At 44.2% G+C, this 18477-nt stretch overlaps 1 long non-coding RNA gene across 1 annotated transcript in view; it reads left to right on the forward strand.

Moving 5' to 3' along the window:
* Positions 1-18477, forward strand: part of LOC115468010 — a 178276-nt gene that overhangs the window by 104870 nt on the left and 54929 nt on the right. The window contains exon 2 of the long non-coding RNA XR_003941801.1: positions 3764-3819. This is a non-coding gene — a long non-coding RNA (uncharacterized LOC115468010). The remainder of the gene's footprint in view (positions 1-3763; positions 3820-18477) is intronic.

Raw genomic sequence — 18477 nt, forward strand, 5'->3', positions numbered from 1 at the left:
GGGAAAGGGAAAGGTAAGGGAGACAAAGATGGGCAGCAGAAGTCCAGGTGGGCCAAGAGAGATGATGGAAATCCAGCCTAACAAGAACAGGTCCAGCAAGACGAATGACGATCTGAAGAAACAGCAGCAGCATGAAGAGGCAGGACGACGCTGGAGGCAGGTTTCCTCTGCGATGGAGTCAGTGGCGCAGGAGTCAAGATGGCGGACCAAACGGTAGTCCTCCGCAGCACCAACCGTCGAGGCTTTCCAAGCCAGAGACCTCCTCCACTGCCCTCCATCAGGCCAGCCAAAGAGAAGAACCAGGGTACAAATCCGACAGGCGGGCAGGAGGATACAAAGGCAGCAGACTCCCCGATGGATGAGATGACGAGCAGGGGAAAGGCAACAGCGCAGCACCCAGCAGTCAACGGTCTGCCCGGCAGCGACAGGGCTCAGGCAGAGCACGGCAGGCCAGTCCCGCAGAGCGGAGGAAACCGGCGGCACGGACGAACCAAGGGAGCCCGAAGACAGAAATCACCAGCCTAATCGAGCACCCCGCCCGACCTGGCACCCACAACCGCTCTGGCAAAGTGAACAGGCCGTCCACTGGCACCGAAAACTGGAAGATCGCCAGCGGCCCCCTGACACAGCTTGCTCCAAGACAGGTGGTAAGAGGAGCCCCAGATCTTCACAGACCCCAAAGATCAGATTCGGGCCAGTGCCCTGCTAGACAACGGGTGAGCTCCGAGAGGTGATTGGGAGCCGATGGATCGCCAGCCCGTTAGTCAGCGGCCATCTTGTCCATACAAGTAACAACTAAGTACCAAATGCAGATTTATGTCACTTTTTGGATGTTTTTCTCTTTTGAAAATGAGCTCCCTCCCTCACTGAGGTTATAGTTCATAGTCATAAAACAGTAGTCAAAGTAAAGTAAGGATCTAGAATGGTCGATAGGAAAGAACAAGAGAAACTTGCACACATGATAACATTAATTGACATTACAACAACAGAAGGGAAGGAAGAGAGAAAAGGAGGTAACAAGAGGAAGAGTGTGAAAATAAAATTGACACAACACCCAGTTTGATGGTAAGAAAGAGCCATGTTTTAACCAAAGTCTTAAATTTGTTTCAGGGATAGTTCAGAGCAAATAGTGAGAGGCAAATAGTTCCATAGGGCCGGGGTTACAAAGAAGAATGTTTGATGTCTGGTAGATTCCAGAGTGGCACACTTAGGGCTAGGAAGGACAAGTCTATGGTCATTTAGTGAGAAAAGTGTGGCAGGGGGAGTATGGAATGGTGAGAGCAGAGAGGTAAGCCGATCCTGAAAGCCTTAAAAGTGATGAAAAGAAGTTTTAAACTAATACACTGCTCGATGGGGAGCCAGTGATGGGACCTGAATAAGGAGGAACTATGATTATGGCAACAGGCATGACAGAGGAGTCTCAAAGCAGTATTTTGGAGAGATTGTAGCGTTTTCAAGAGTGAACAATTGCAACCGAGATAGATGATATTACAGTAATCGAGTCGGGTAGTGAGCAGTGACAAGGTAAGGCCATGGAAGGAGTCATGATCAAAATATCGCCAGACAGAACGTAACTGTCTAAGACCAAAAAAAAAAAAAAACCTGATTTGCAGACCTGAGAAATGTGGGCAGAGAAAGACAAGTGAGAATCCAAAATTACTCCAAGGTAATGGAATGATGCAACAGGTGTAATAGAAGTATTGAAAAGATTTAACAGGGAGCAAGGAGCAGCATGACCTCCTGTGAACCAACAGGCAACTGTTTTTTTGCTTTTTGAGAATTAATCTGTGATCCATGAGCCAAACCGAGACAGTGTTTACAGCAAGTTTGAGGAGGAAGAGTGTAGGGACCTGGGAGGAGTGTAAGGGACCAGATGTTGTGCAAGATATAAAGGTGTGTTGGAGTGGTTGATCTTGTGGGTCAGAGCAATAATCTTAAAATTGGATTTACATGAGCCATAGCAGTATTCAATAAGGATACATGTGCATAAATATTCTTATAGAATTAGCTTACTTAATATTGATATATGGCTACCCAGCTCAAGAAAACTACTCAGACAAGGGTTCGGCTAGATAACCAACTTAGAGAAGTCAAGAGGCAAGCAAAAGAAAAGCAGTGAATGCAAAGGGCTCATATCCTGACTCACACCAGGGAGATGTCTCTCCAAATGGAAGATTTTAAGAGACAACTGGAGAAAGAATTAGGAATCACAAAGAGCCTTTGCCGATGCCTTACAGATGGTCAACCAAGAGCTTGAGAGGGCTCTGGTGCAAAATGCCCTGGGAATGAACGATATACACCAGGGGGCTCTACTCCAAGCAGTTTCAGATTTGGTTCAGTGGAGAATCAAGAGTGTGGCAAGGGGGCAACCAGTATCAGAAGGGTCACACTGAATAGAGAGTAGCCTGACCAGTAGTGAGGAGGACCAGTCCAGTGCCCTTGGGTTCTGAAGAACAGTCGCCATGAATGTGGGAGTATTAAGTGAGTTGCTATAGGTCTATGAGGAAGCCACCATGAAGCAGCTAATGGACATGATGGTGAAGTTCTCAGAGAGTGGGAAACCTATGAGTTTTATGTTGAAGTTTCATCTCAAACTGTACAAGAAGTGGAGAGTTTGAAGGCCCAGCTTAAAAAGGAGTTTCAAACAAAGGCTATGTTGCTGGAGTATAAGAAGAGTCTGGAGGAACAATTGAGAGAGGCCAGAAGGAAGAGGAAGGAAAGGCAACTGGTACAGATTGCTAGCCCAGAGTTCGTGCTGCCTCAAAAGCACTGTGAGTTGAAATCCCAAGAGCAGATGATGATTTTGAGGCTGATAGTGTCAGATCAGGAAGAGTATAACCTTACTGATACTGAGGAGGATGGACAATCTGACACCCCAGAGGTGGGGGCAACAGTTAAGACTGTTGACTTGTGGAATGAGGTTCTTCATGGAGATGATGGCAGTGCTATGGAGAGAAGGACAGGCATCACTGTGGAAAGTTACTCTGTCCACTGAGTCGAGCACCTGAAGACACAGGTCCACAGGGGATGGATGGTTGAGTCCTAATGATGCAAGGTCATTGGTGTGATGGGGCCCAGTGCCTACTGTGCTTACTGTACCCTGTCCATATGGAAGTGATGGGCACAGTGCCTGTTCAGGATAGGTTTCTGGGTTTGTCCTAAGGACAGATTGGTAGTCCCCAGGTGTCAGTGAGAGCCCCAGATACCCTAGTGAGTGCTTCCCTCCAATCCCTAGATAGGGTGACCCAGGTATTGGCAAGCACTCAACCTAGTATGGTTGAGCTGAGGGGTAGGGTATGTGAGGAAGTGACATAGTGACAGGCGTCCCTAGAAACACTCCCTTATAGCAGGTGGTGCTAAACCTGCTATATCAGAGGGGTGAGGCTCAGGCAAGGAAAAGATTAAATTCCCTGAGCAAGAAGCCCCGATACAGAGGTTTCCAAGAGAGAGCGAAATGGAACCTGAGTGCAGAAGACTCCCAAAATCCTGTAATTGCCAGCAGGTCAAGCTTCAGTCAGGTAGGAGAAGTTTCCTTGAACCTCAGAGTTAAGAAAGTAAACGTTAACTAACCCTGTGAAGTGTATAAGAGAGACATTACAAGAGCCTAAGTTAAGAAGAAATGATATATTTACTCTGTGATGCCTCTGTCTGGAACAAGGTGCAGGAACCCTGAACCAAGAGGGAAAAGCAGTCTTTATTGAAGTATGGAACCTGTTAATCTTTCAGTAACCTTACTTTGGCTGCTTCATTCTGTCCCTTGCAGGAACTCTGAGGCCTGAATTCTAGACTACAATAAGAAAAGAATGAGGATTGCTTAAGGTAAGTCTTAATATCATTGTACCTCCAAGTACATCCAGCACAAAGGGGTATACAAGGTTTAGCAAAAGCAAAGAACCAATCAGGAAACAGGAACTAAGATGAACAGAAATCCAACTATGCATTGACTGGGAATAGCAAACTCTAAAGAGGCAGAATACCTTTTCCTGGAAGGCAGCTGCTTTCCAATCTGAAAGTTTCACAGATTCAAGGCTGGCTAGTATCTGAGAGAAAAGGTTGAAATTTAATGACACTGGAAATAAACTTATTTTCAGTTTTTTTCTTGTCCTTTTGGCTTAGAAATGATATGAAACAATGAGGAAAATGTATTTTCCATTTCCCTTGTCATTTCAAATGAATGTACTTCTCTAATAACGCCAATGCGAATTTGAGCACTGCAATTTTATGACTTTGAATATCTGTTATTCGTTGAATTTATGACCATAGCAGTGCTCTGTTGGTTTGAATTTACCAATATATCACAGTGACTATATCTGCCATTATTCATTATCATGTCAGACACCTGAAGTAGGTCATTCAGCCAAAACACAGCCCATGTCGAGCCAGTACTGAAAACAATCAATAAAGTCATTATCACATCATTGGTTACTATACTGTTCAATTGGTCATTTCCACTGGTTTTACGCTCCTGAATATTTAAAAAACTTTATTTATTAAAAGATATCTGAACAGTGCAAAAACACAGAAGTATCACATTTACTTTTAGTATTCTCACCAAAAATTATTAATGCACTGCTCTAGTCTTGCAAAATGTTGTTCTAAAGAGGTGTTACCCTGGTTAGCACTGTGGTGTTTGATATGGTGTCTGTAGGTTGATTCTTGTCTTTACCATCTGGCCTGCCTCACCAACATAACATACTTCTTCACACATTTTGCATTTAATAATATGCATTATATATACTAGAAGACAAAAATAATGATTGTTCAAGGTATCCTAGTTTTTGTCTTGCTCTAGTCTAATGTGCAATATGTCATATACTGCTTTTCCAGGTACAATCCTCGGAACAACAACACTGGAGTAACAGGAAACAAGCCCCTAGATGGAGCAACATGCCAAACCTGCCCTGAGCAGGTTCCTGATGGGCCAGTCAGGAAACAAGAAATAATATTACCAGAAATACAAGACACAGCTAGGAATGGACTGGCTATAGCAGACTTTCAAAAGGCAGAGTAGCTCCTCCTGGAAGGCAGCTGCCTCTAATCTAAGGGTCACATGTTTAAGGCTAGCTGGGGAAGGGGGGGAGGTGAAGTTTAACACTGGAAATAAACCTGATATTTCAGGGTTTATTTCTGTGATTCTTAGTTAGAAACAATATGAAATGACAAAAGAAATGGCCTTTACATTTCGCATGTCTTTCAAAGTAATATACATGTCAATGTAAGAGACACATGGTTGTTTCCAAGCCTGTCATTGGGAAACTACAGCTAATTGGGTTTTCAAGGTATCCATAATGATTATTTGTGAAAACATTTGCATATATTAGAGACAATATATGCAAAAATATCTCACACATGTTCTTTTTGGCTGTCCTGAAAACCTGAATGGCTGGGGATATCCAAAGACAATTTTTGGGACCATCAATCTAGGCTTTATTCATATATGTTTCCTCCCTGTCCCCAACTCTTCCTCATGGTAGATAGCTCAAAAACTTAGCAAGACATTGACCGTTAGTCTAACCAAGTTGAAATCCTATAACTCTGCCAAGATGTGTGGGTTTCACCTTCTCATATATTATGCATGTATGTATACACATTATGAAAACCTGTCATTTCGGAAGTTGCACATTAACAGCTCAAAATTAAAAGACTGGGAAGGGATATGCAATATGCTAATTATAAAGTTTCAAAAACCCTCTGGCTGGGCTGCCATACCATCATTTAGAGAAACACAAATCTTCAAAAGGATGGGGTTTTCTTCAGACCAAAGAAACCTGTTATTCTAATGCTCTGATAAGTATGGGAAGCAGCAGCAACAGCTCTAGAGGGAAATCTGTCCAACTCGGGTTTCCTTTGGCTTAGATTTCTTTGGCACTTCTCTGCATTCCACTCTCGACTGAGAATGGTCAATTGACTGTTGTAGTGCAGGCATGGAAAGGTCTAGACAGGCACTGTACAAGAAGAAATATCTTGTTCTATTATTTAACTAAGTATTTCAATTGGATCCCTGTGGGGCAGCATCTTTCAAGATGCTTGAACTGGGTTTTCCCTCAAAAGTATAAGAGACAGACCGAAAGGAAAAGACAGAGAGAGAAAGAGAAAAACTGAAGAGATCAAACAGAACTAGGAAAGGAAGTGTATCATTAGAGAAAAAATGATACTTTCCACGGAGGATTTAACCCATTAATCATGGGAATCCTATTTTTTTATTCTCTTCTCCATTCCTCAGTGGACATTTTATGTATCCCTTTTTCCAATAGTTTTAGCTCTATGTATACATTATAAGAAAATTGAATCTATTCTGTACTGTAATACATGTAGCAGGGGCATAGATACGGGTGGGCCTGGGTGGGCCCAGGCCCACCCAATCACAGGCCCACCAATCGATACCTATCTTCTTAGGTGCCGGTTAGGCTGCACAACAGCATGCAGCCATGTGGAAGCCTCCATCACAGAGGCAGCAAGCAAAGAAAAGCTCTCCTGCCTGCCTTTTAGATTCTTGCTGCAGCGCTCGGAAAATCAGGCATTGGGACTTGCTCTGGTACGCATCTGTATTTACCTCTGTCATCAAGACTGCTGCTACTGCATGCTGGTAGCTGTAGCCTGCACACACAGCACCAATGTCTCCCCTCGTGGCCCATACACATAGTGCCTCTCTGCCCCTGCAGCCGGCGCACATAGCGCCACTCTTTCCCCGCAGTCCACGTACACCCCACCTATCTCTCCCTGCAGCCTGCGAATACTGCTCATCTCCCCCATGGCCCACGTACACAGCGCCAGTCTCCCCTCATGGCCCGCCTGTGCACACTGGTCTGCCACGGCTCGGGTCTTCCCCCATACCAGGAAGACACAGTGTGTGAGTACTGAACAATGTGCTCCTAGAAACCGGACTCCTACATGCAGAATCATTGGGAGCAGTAGACTTCTATAGTAAGCTCAAGGCCAGGTAACAACAAAAAAGAGTTTTAATATGTGTATTGCTGGTGGGCTACTGGGTGGGGGTCAGCTCTGCACTACCCAGGTTTAAAAAAAAGTATTTAAATATAAAACTTTTTTTTTTTTAACCTGGGCATTGTAGAGCTCACTCCCACCCAGAAATCCACCAACATTAAATATAAATTCTGGTGGGTTTCTTTCTGGATGATGCGGGTGGATTCTGTAGTACCAAGGATGTGTGCATCAGGAAGGGGAGGGGTAGAGATATTGGGAAGGGCAGGAGAGATGCCAGACTATGGGGGATAGGTAGGAGGCAGGGCTTGGCTGACGCTAGGCTACTGGTGGGGGGGGGGGGGGGGTAGGGAAGGGTAGGGCAGATTCATAGGCGCCCTGTATAGGAGGCTTGGGGAGGCTAAGCCTTCCCAGCCCAACCGTGACCTTCCCCTGCTGCCCCCACAGGCACAGGGCTCCGACCTCCCGACTCAGCTCCCTGACTGGCAGCCCCCCCCCCCCCTGCATGCGCGCGCGCACGCGTGTGTGTGTTTTACCTTCCATGGCATCGATGTCAGTGAGGAAGAAGGCTCTGCAGGCTCGCCTCTGGCTCCAGTTTCTCCCTTTCCTCTTCACACAGTGTCCCGCCTTCGCCGATGATGCATTTCCTGTTTCCGCGAGGGCAGGACACTGTGTGAAGAGGGAAGGGAGAAGCTGGAGGCGAGCCTGCAGTGCCTTCTTCTTTACTGACATCGCTGCCATGGAAAGTAAAAGGGTTAAACGCTTGGGGGGGCAGGAAGGAATGGAGAGGAGGGCTGTCGGGGAGCTGAGGGAGGGCAGGGAGAATCGCTGGACATGGAGGCGAGGGGAGGGCAGGGGGAAGAGAACAGATCGCTGGACATAGAGAGGAGGGGAGGGCAGGGGAAGAGAAGAGATCGCTGGAGAGGAGATTTTGAAACCGAGCATGTGCAAGGAGAGAAAAAAGCAGGGGCAGGGCAGGCATGGAGTGAAGAGCCCCAAGGTACCTCAGTTGCGGCAGTGTCAATCCTGGGGGGAGGGGGGTGGGAGCAAAAATCTTGGGGGGGATGACGATCGGGGGGAAGCAGCAACAGCAGCCCTGCCCCATGCCCAGCATAGTCTCTTGGCGGCCCTGACTTTCTCTACAGTCCACTGCACAAACCACTAGACTGCTCCAGGGACCTGCCTGCTGCTCTAAGAGGAAAGCTGTCTGCTACTGTCATTAAGCCTGATATGTGCTGTCACTTACACTTCTTAGGGGAGTGGGAAGGGAAGGGGTCCGAGACTAGTGGGGGATTAAGAGGGATCATGCCTTCATCCCTACAATGGTGATCTGGTCAGTTTGGACATCTTTGAGCACTTAGTTGTTCTTGAAACAGGTCTAGACAAAAATATCCTATTTTTTGGCCTGGACATTTTGTCCATATTCTCAGTAGCTGCTACGGCACACAGATAAAGCCACGCAAAACCCCGTTGTGCATTAGATGCTACTTAACATTTGTTTTAGGCTGGCTACAACTGGTCTAAAGCAAACGTTGCAACCATGGTAAGCTTTGTGCATTGGCACCTCAGTCAGCTGTCTAGATAAACTTTGGACAGCCAGTTTCCTGTCCTAACTTTATCTAGAGACTTGTCCAGTTAGCAGACTAATATATCACTGCTAACCAGATAACAGCAAACTCCACCTCTGCCCTGCCCACAGATAACCCCAGCACTGCCTGGATAATACTAGAAGGACTATAAGGATGTTCAGCAGCACTATCTGAATAGCCACAGCTAAGGGAAATGTCTAGACATTTCCCTCTGAATTTTGACCTGTACCTGAAGCAATAGAGCAGCAGTGGGCAACCTTGGTCCTCGAGGGCTGCAACCCAGTCAGGTTATCAGTATTTCCTCAATGAATATGAATGAAACCTATTTTCATACAATGGAGATAGTACATGCAAATAGATCTCATGCATATTCATTGGGGAAATTCTGAAAACTCGACTGGTTACGGCCCTTGAGGACCAAGGTTGCCCACCTCTGCTATAGAGTCTTTGTGGAATGTACAGTCTTTCTTCTCTTTCAACCCATAGCTCTAACAATACAATACAAAATAGTCTTGAGGTCCACATATACCGTGAGGTTCAATGTGGCTAACAGTAAAAAGGATTTAAATATTTCCTATATACAGGATAAGAACATATTTCCCTTGTAGAACATAAGAACATAAGAGTAGATATACTGAGTCACACCAGTGGTCCACTTAGGATTTTGTAGACCTCTCACCTCAATCATATCTCCCCTAATCCATCTCTTTTCCAAGCTGAAGAGCCCTAACCTCTTTAGCCTTTCCTCATACGAGAGAAGTTCCATCCCCTTTATCATTTTGGTCACTCTTCTTTGAACTTTTTCTAATTCTGCTATATATTTTTTAAGATACAGCGACCAGAACTGAATGCATTACTCAAGGTGCAGATGCACCATGGAGCGATACAAAGGCATGATAGTATTTTCAGTCTTATTCGCCATCCCTTTCCTAACAATACGTCTAGTAGCGCTTTAGAAATGATAAGTAGTAAGTAGTAGTATTTCCTATCATCCTGTTTGCTTTTTTGGCCGCCGCCATACACTAAGCAGAAAATGTTAGCATGTTATCTATAACCAGGGCTTTTTTTGTGCCGGTACACACCGGTACGGCGCACCGGCACCTTTTTTTCCCCGGTGAGTCCTGCACCCTTCCTCTCTCTCTCCTGCTTACTGTTTTTTTTTTTACAGACTCAGCAGCACAAATGGTGCAGCGATTGAGAGAGGCTGGCAGCGTCGGAGCTTCCCTCTGCGAGTCCTGCCTACTTTGTTTCAATTTCCTGTTTCCCTCATCTCCATCCATGTGCATCTTCTTTTTTTTTCTTTCCTCCCCTCCATCCATGTCCAGCACTTCTCCTCTCTCCTCTCCTCCATCCATGTTCAGCATTTCTCCTCTCTCTTCCCTCCCCTGTATCCATATAAAGCAATAATTCTATCTTTCCCCTCTCCTCCATCCAAGTCCAGCATTTCTTCTCTCTCCCCACCAACCCCTCCATCCATCCATGTCCAGCAATTCTCCTCTATCTTCTGCTCTCCTCTCCATCCATTTCCAGCAGTTTTCCTCTCTTCCCTGCCCTTCCCTCCCATCCATGTGCATCTCCTTCCTCTTCCCTCCCCTCCATCCATGTCCAGCATGTCTCCTGTCTCCCCTGCCCTCCCCTCCCATCCATGTCCAGCAATTCTCCTCGCTCCCCTGCCCTCCTCTCCCATCCATGTCCAGCAATTCTCTCTTCCCTGCCCACCTCTTCCATCCATGTCCAGGAATTCTCTCTTCCCTGCCCTCCCCTCCCATCCATGTCCAGCGATTCTCCTCTCTCCCCTCCATGTCCAGCAATTCTCTCTTACCTGCTCTTCCCTCCCATCGATGTGCAGTGATTCTCCTCTCCCCTGCCCTCCAATCAAAATCCAGCAATTCTCCTCTCTCCCCTGCCATCCCCTCTCATCCATGTCCAGCGATTCTTCTTCCCCAGCCCATCCTCCTTCCTTCAGCCCATCCTCCTTCTCCACTGCCTGCCTGCCTGCCAGCCAGTGAAGCGATGAAGGCTGCCAGCGTCGTACTCAGCAGCAGGGGCGTAGTTTGGGCTCAGGCCCACCCAGCAGTGATGCACCCTTGCCAATGATGAAGCAAGCTAGGCTCCCACGTCTGTCTTCCCTCTGCAGCTGCTTCCATTCAAAAGGGTTGCCAGCAGCATATAAGAATCACTACCGCTGCTGCTGGCTTACCCGGAAGCCTTCGCTCTTCAACTATGCTAGTTTAAAGGGTTACTGGCAGCATGTTGTTGGATTATTTGTAGTAAATAATTAGCAGATTTTAGTACACACAGCTTCAGCTTTAGAAATGTTAATTTCTTTCTTCATCTCTCTCTCATACACCCCAGAATAATTCACTGCTGAGTCACTTTAAAGTTGAAGTAACAAAACATCTGTTTACTCACAGTTTGTAGTTAGATTATAATCAGACAGGCTTATATATACATATTACTATACATTTGTATTATCAGCTCCTTCCATGTGCTTAGATGGTAATGGATGCTCACACCACCATAGATCCTCTCAGGTTAGGAGAGATCATGAGCTCCATGTGCTCCATGTGCTGCATGTGCTGCATCTAACCCCCACAGGAAGTTGCATAGCTGTGTGACCTCTCTAAGTAATTCACATCAGAGGTCACAGAGTAATCACAGAGAAATAATAGGTGACAGGCAATGCATGTAAAATACAATTACATTCCAACAAACCCCTTCTCATGCATAACTGTCATGCAATTATTTATTCATACAAAGTCCAAGCTTTATACGCAGATTCACAAAATGTTCTCTGGGTAACGGTTTGGTCATGATGTCAGCTGTCATCTCACTGGTGTGACAATAGTGTAGACTGATGACCCCTTCTTTCGCCAACTCTCGCACGTTGTGGTATTTCGTTGCGATGTGCTTGGTACGTGACTGAACCTTGTCATTCTGTGACAGTCGGATGCAGCTCTGATTATCTTCCATTATCTGGATTGGTCTCTTTTCAGCTATTCCGAAATCCAGCAAAAGTTTTTCAATCCACATCAGTTCTCTGCACGCTTCCGATACTGCCACATATTCAGCTTCTGTAGAAGACAAACTCACAATACTTTGTTTATGACTGGCCCATGAAATTTGTACATTTCCATACATAAACACATATCCACTTGTGGATTTATAATCAGAATGATCCCCTGCCCAATCTGAATCACAGTAACATATTAGTTTTGGATTACTATTGGCTGAAATCTTTAATTTACAATCAATGGTACCCTTTAAATACCTTACCATCCTTTTAACTGCAGTCCAATCTGATTTGGTAGGTGAGCTGACCCTTCTGCTCAAAATTCCTACTGCATTTGCTATATCAGCCCTGTATGTGGTAGCTAGATATAAAAGCTTACCTATGGCTGATCTATATTGGATGTTATCTGGTAAAGGTTCTCTTACTGTTTCATCCTTCAGAAAATCAGTGATCATGGGAGTGCTTACAACTTGGGCATCTTGCATACCTAAACTTTCAATAAGCTCATTTATTTTCTGCTTCTGGCTTAGAAGATAAGAACCATCATTTTGTTTCTCAATTTCTATACCAAGATAGTATGACACATTACCAAGTTCTTTTATCTCAACATTGTGGTTTAAACACTTTACAATGTCCTTGTACTCTTGCTCACTTTTGCTTGCAATGAGCAGATCATCAACAAAAGCTAAAATGTATGCATATTGTCCATTTCTGCACCTAGTGTACAAGCATTTATCTGCTTCACCTTGCTTAAATCCTAAATTTGTCAATATTTCATGCAATTTATCATTCCAACATTCTGCACTTTGCTTTAATCCATAAAGACCTTTGTTTAATTTACACACTAGCTGTCTTTGTTTTGTATTTATGAAACCTGTTGGCTGTTCCATGTACAAGTCTTCAGTTATTTCTCCATGAAGAAACGCTGTTTTCACATCAATGTGGTTGACTTGCATGCCTTTTGAGACTGCAATGCTCAGAAGTGTTCTTATTGTCGTGTGTTTCACTACAGGTGCAAACACTTCATCAAAATCTTCTCCATATTTTTGAAGATATCCCTTTGCCACTAATCTGGCTTTATACCTTTCCACTTTTCCTTGTGCATTCCTTTTTAACTTGAATACCCATTTGCATCCTATAGCTTTCTTGCCAGGAGGTAATTTTGTAAGAATCCAAGTATTATTTTTATCCAATGCATCAATTTCTTCTTGTGCAGCTTTATGCCATTCAGCAGCTTCTTCTGCTGACATTTTCTCAATCTCATCCCATGTTAAGGGCTCTTGAGCTTCTGCTGACTTTTGTTAGGTAAGACAGTCTTGGGGGTGGAACACCTTTGTTTTCCCTGGATGAGCGTCTGACAACAGGTTGGTCTGACCTTTCTGCATCCTCTATATCTGAGAGTCCTTCTCCAATTGATTCCCCTTCTCCAACTGTACTGTCTTCTTCAATGATCCTTTCTGTGTCTGCTTCCTCTGCCTGTTCCTCGTTAGATACAGATGAGTTGCTTTCAGACATCTGCCTTGGTATGGCATTTATATACACTGGCATGTCTATTATGGTTCTAGTTTCATATTCTGGATGATAAGGCTCATCTGGGATAATCCAGCCTTTATCAACCCTTTTGTTTTCATCAAAATATGTAACATGTCTTATGCCAACAATGCCAGTTTTCAGATTCAAAATTCTATATCCTTTGTGTCCTGGAGCATAGCCAACTAAAATGCCCCTTTCTGTTGTGGAATCCAGCTTATGCCTTCTTTGCTTTGGTATATGAGCATATGCTGTACTTCCAAATGTTCTTATGTGTGACAGGTTTGGCTTCCTACCATGCCATGTCTCATGTGGTGTGCGCTCAGCGCCTTTAGTTGGCATTCTGTTTTGTAGGTACACTGCTGTGAGAATGGCTTCCCCCCATAGTCTTTTAGGGAGATTGCTATCTGACAGCATACATCTGGTCATTTCCACAAGTGACCTAAATTTTCTCTCTGCAACAGAATTTTGCTCTGGTGTATAAGCTACTGTTGTGATATGCTGAATGCCTTCTTGTTCTAGAAATGTGCGCATGCTTTGTGAAGTGAACTCACCACCATTGTCGGTCTGAAGAACCTTTGGTTTTCTTTCAAATTTATTGCTCACCATGGCTACGTATTTCTTCAGCATGTCTGTGACTTGACTTTTTTCTTTCAGCAAATAGACCACACAGTATCTAGAGAAATCATCCAATAATATTAGCACAAATCTGTTATTTCCCAATGATGGGATATTAAACGGTCCACATAAGTCACTGTGTATTAAGTCCAGCACTTTATTACTCCTATTTCCTGTGTATGCAGGAAATGAGGGTCTCACACCCTTTTGAGTGACATAGTCTATGCATTTCTCCATTTTACCAGCATCTGCACTTATCTGAATGCCGGTGGCCAGTTGCTTACTGTAAAGATCCTGGATCACCTTAGAATCACGATGTCCCAGGCGGCGGTGCCAGATTTCCGGACTACATTTACCATCATTCTTCCTTACTTGCGCCATATGTGAGGCTTCACCTGAAATGTTCAGCTTATAAACATCATTATGCATAAAAGCTTCAGCATACACTTCATCATTTTTAGAGATTGTGCACTTACTGTTTTCAAAATGAATCACAAATCCCTTCTTATCTAATGTAGATACACTAAGCATATTGCAAACTGCTTGGGGAATATACAAGACATCACTTACAGGAATTTCTTTAACTTCATTAGATACTTTGCATTTTAAGAATCCAATACCTTTTGCTTGGATCTTAGCAGTCCCTGCGTTTGCAGTTTTAAGAATACCTTCCTCTGGACACATTTCCTGAAAGAAATTCTTACAATTGGTTAAATGGCATGTGCTCCCCGAATCCAAAATCCAAGTACTTTCATTTGAATTATTATTTACCATAGTCAAAGATTTTTCTGCCATTAGAAAGCCCTTGTGTTTATCTTTGTCCTTCATACATTTCCTGGTTTGAAAATTCTTTAGTTCCATTGGCTTAGGTGAGCTAGAGGGAGTGTTTTGTGTTTCCTTACACCATTTAGATACATGTCCCTCCTTTCCACTTGAGTAGCAAATCAGCTTGCCCTTGGGTGGAGTTTTCCCATAGCTCCGCCTTCCTCTGTTCTTTGCCAAGAAATTTGTTTCATTTCTCTCTGACTTGCTTTGAGAACACATCTCCTCAGAATCATTTATTATGCATTCCTGCCTTAGTTTTGATGTTGCCTGTTCAAAAGATTGCCCTTCAATGGCCTCATTTACAGACCTAAAAACATCAAACTTCTTTGATAGTGAGGTAAAAAGAAATGCTCTTTTCAATGCATCACACATGGGAATTCCAGAAAGTTCTAGCTTTTGAAATGAAGACATAAGATGCATAATGTGATCATTACATTTACTTTTATCCCTTAATTTGGTTTCATTCAACTCTGCCAGCCAAATTGGTTGCTGCTTTGCATATGTAGTTGCATACATAGTTCTCAGTTTATATAAAATGTCCTTTGGTGTATCTTTTCCCTCCACTAATATGGCTTGTTTCTCTGAGAGAGCTTCCAAAAGCATGCACTTCACATAATAGTTTGCATTGTCCCATTCAGCCATATTTTCAGCTGTTCTGTCTTGGTCTAAGCATATATCTAATCTTTTTGCTCGAAGGAGACATATGAATCTTAGTTCCCACTGCTGATAATTAAACTCAGTTAATTTAGGCACCTTGAGAGAATAGAACAATGGTGAATTTCTTCCCTCAGCCATTTTCTTAGCCTTCTGTCTGCTGTGTGGGGGGGAGAGAGAGACAGACTGAATCTTTCCTTTAAAACTTAAGAGAAAAATGTGGCCTTTTTTTCTGCCTGGTAATATTTCTCTTCTTTTTCAATTCCTGGACCCTGGGCCCATAACCCTTTTGTTGGATTATTTGTAGTAAATAATTAGCAGATTTTAGTACACACAGCTTCAGCTTTAGAAATGTTAATTTCTTTCTTCATCTCTCTCTCATACACCCCAGAATAATTCACTGCTGAGTCACTTTAAAGTTGAAGTAACAAAACATCTGTTTACTCACAGTTTGTAGTTAGATTATAATCAGACAGGCTTATATATACATATTACTATACATTTGTATTATCAGCTCCTTCCATGTGCTTAGATGGTAATGGATGCTCACACCACCATAGATCCTCTCAGGTTAGGAGAGATCATGAGCTCCATGTGCTCCATGTGCTGCATGTGCTGCATCTAACCCCCACAGGAAGTTGCATAGCTGTGTGACCTCTCTAAGTAATTCACATCAGAGGTCACAGAGTAATCACAGAGAAATAATAGGTGACAGGCAATGCATGTAAAATACAATTACATTCCAACACATGTAAGAATTGCTGATGCTGCTTCCAGCTGAGCCAGAAGACTTCCCCGTGCTGCATTGAGACTGTGGAGTTCTACTTGCCTTTTGGTTCCTGTGCGTTGAATGCAGAGCATCTCTGAAAATGCTACCCTGGAGGAACTGGACTTCAGCTTTCTACCTAAGAGCCTAAATTTGGCTTCCAGAACCTCCCTCCCATATTTTCCTATTTCATTGGTTCCCACATGTACCAAGACAGCCAGGTCTCCCCAGCACTATTTAGATCCTGCCTAGGTGACGTGTGAGGTCCGCCACCTTCGCACCAGGCAGGCAAGTCACCAGGTGATCCTCACGTCCACCAGCCACCCAGCTATCTATATGCCTAATGATCGAATCACCAACTACAACAGCTCTCCTAACCTTTCCCTCCCGGTCAGCACTTGGAGACATATCCTCGGTGCGAGAAGATAATACATCCCCTGGTGGGCAGGTCCTGGCTACAGGAGTACTTTCTACTTCACCAGGATAATGCTCTCCTTCTAGGAGAACTCCCTCCTCCAAGGCAGCACAAGGGCTGCCAGACTAAAGGTGGGACTTCACTACAACATCCCTGTAGGTCTCCTCTATGTACCTCTCTGTCTCTCTCAGCTCCGCTACTCTAGACTCAAGAGAACAGACCCGTTCTCTGAGATCTAGGAGCTCTTTGCATCGGACACACACATACAGTGGTGGAAATAAGTATTTGATCCCTTGCTGATTTTGTAAGTTTGCCCACTGACAAAGACATGAGCAGCCCATAATTGAAGGGTAGGTTATTGGTAACAGTGAGAGATAGCACATCACAAATTAAATCCGGAAAATCACATTGTGGAAAGTATATGAATTTATTTGCATTCTGCAGAGGGAAATAAGTATTTGATCCCCCACCAACCAGTAAGAGATCTGGCCCCTACAGACCAGGTAGATGCTCCAAATCAACTCGTTACCTGCATGACAGACAGCTGTCGGCAATGGTCACCTGTATGAAAGACACCTGTCCACAGACTCAGTGAATCAGTCAGACTCTAACCTCTACAAAATGGCCAAGAGCAAGGAGCTGTCTAAGGATGTCAGGGACAAGATCATACACCTGCACAAGGCTGGAATGGGCTACAAAACCATCAGTAAGACGCTGGGCGAGAAGGAGACAACTGTTGGTGCCATAGTAAGAAAATGGAAGAAGTACAAAATGACTGTCAATCGACAAAGATCTGGGGCTCCACGCAAAATCTCACCTCGTGGGGTATCCTTGATCATGAGGAAGGTTAGAAATCAGCCTACAACTACAAGGGGGGAACTTGTCAATGATCTCAAGGCAGCTGGGACCACTGTCACCACGAAAACCATTGGTAACACATTACGACATAACGGATTGCAATCCTGCAGTGCCCGCAAGGTCCCCCTGCTCCGGAAGGCACATGTGACGGCCCGTCTGAAGTTTGCCAGTGAACACCTGGATGATGCCGAGAGTGATTGGGAGAAGGTGCTGTGGTCAGATGAGACAAAAATTGAGCTCTTTGGCATGAACTCAACTCGCCGTGTTTGGAGGAAGAGAAATGCTGCCTATGACCCAAAGAACACCGTCCCCACTGTCAAGCATGGAGGTGGAAATGTTATGTTTTGGGGGTGTTTCTCTGCTAAGGGCACAGGACTACTTCACCGCATCAATGGGAGAATGGATGGGGCCATGTACCGTACAATTCTGAGTGACAACCTCCTTCCCTCCGCCAGGGCCTTAAAAATGGGTCGTGGCTGGGTCTTCCAGCACGACAATGACCCAAAACATACAGCCAAGGCAACAAAGGAGTGGCTCAGGAAGAAGCACATTAGGGTCATGGAGTGGCCTAGCCAGTCACCAGACCTTAATCCCATTGAAAACTTATGGAGGGAGCTGAAGCTGCGAGTTGCCAAGCGACAGCCCAGAACTCTTAATGATTTAGAGATGATCTGCAAAGAGGAGTGGACCAAAATTCCTCCTGACATGTGTGCAAACCTCATCATCAACTACAGAAGACGTCTGACCGCTGTGCTTGCCAACAAGGGTTTTGCCACCAAGTATTAGGTCTTGTTTGCCAGAGGGATTAAATACTTATTTCCCTCTGCAGAATGCAAATAAATTCATATACTTTCCACAATGTGATTTTCCGGATTTAATTTGTGATGTGCTATCTCTCACTGTTACCAATAACCTACCCTTCAATTATGGGCTGCTCATGTCTTTGTCAGTGGGCAAACTTACAAAATCAGCAAGGGATCAAATACTTATTTCCACCACTGTATGACATCTCACCAACTGGGAGATAATCATACATGTGACACTCAATGCAAAAGACTGGATAGCACCCCTCTTGCTGCTAGACTACTGACACCATCTTAGTATTTTTGAGTTTTTCAATAATTTAAAGCTTGCTAAGGTATTAAGGATATTAGCCTATTATAAAAATGCCTTTAGTTTATATGGTATATTGTATGATTTATTTAGTGTTTTCTTCTTAGAAAGTAATGAAATGTAATTAAAACTCCTCACTTGTTATCCTAATTAC

Source organism: Microcaecilia unicolor, chromosome 4 (assembly GCF_901765095.1).
Source record: "Microcaecilia unicolor chromosome 4, aMicUni1.1, whole genome shotgun sequence".
NCBI classification, from domain to species: domain Eukaryota; kingdom Metazoa; phylum Chordata; class Amphibia; order Gymnophiona; family Siphonopidae; genus Microcaecilia; species Microcaecilia unicolor.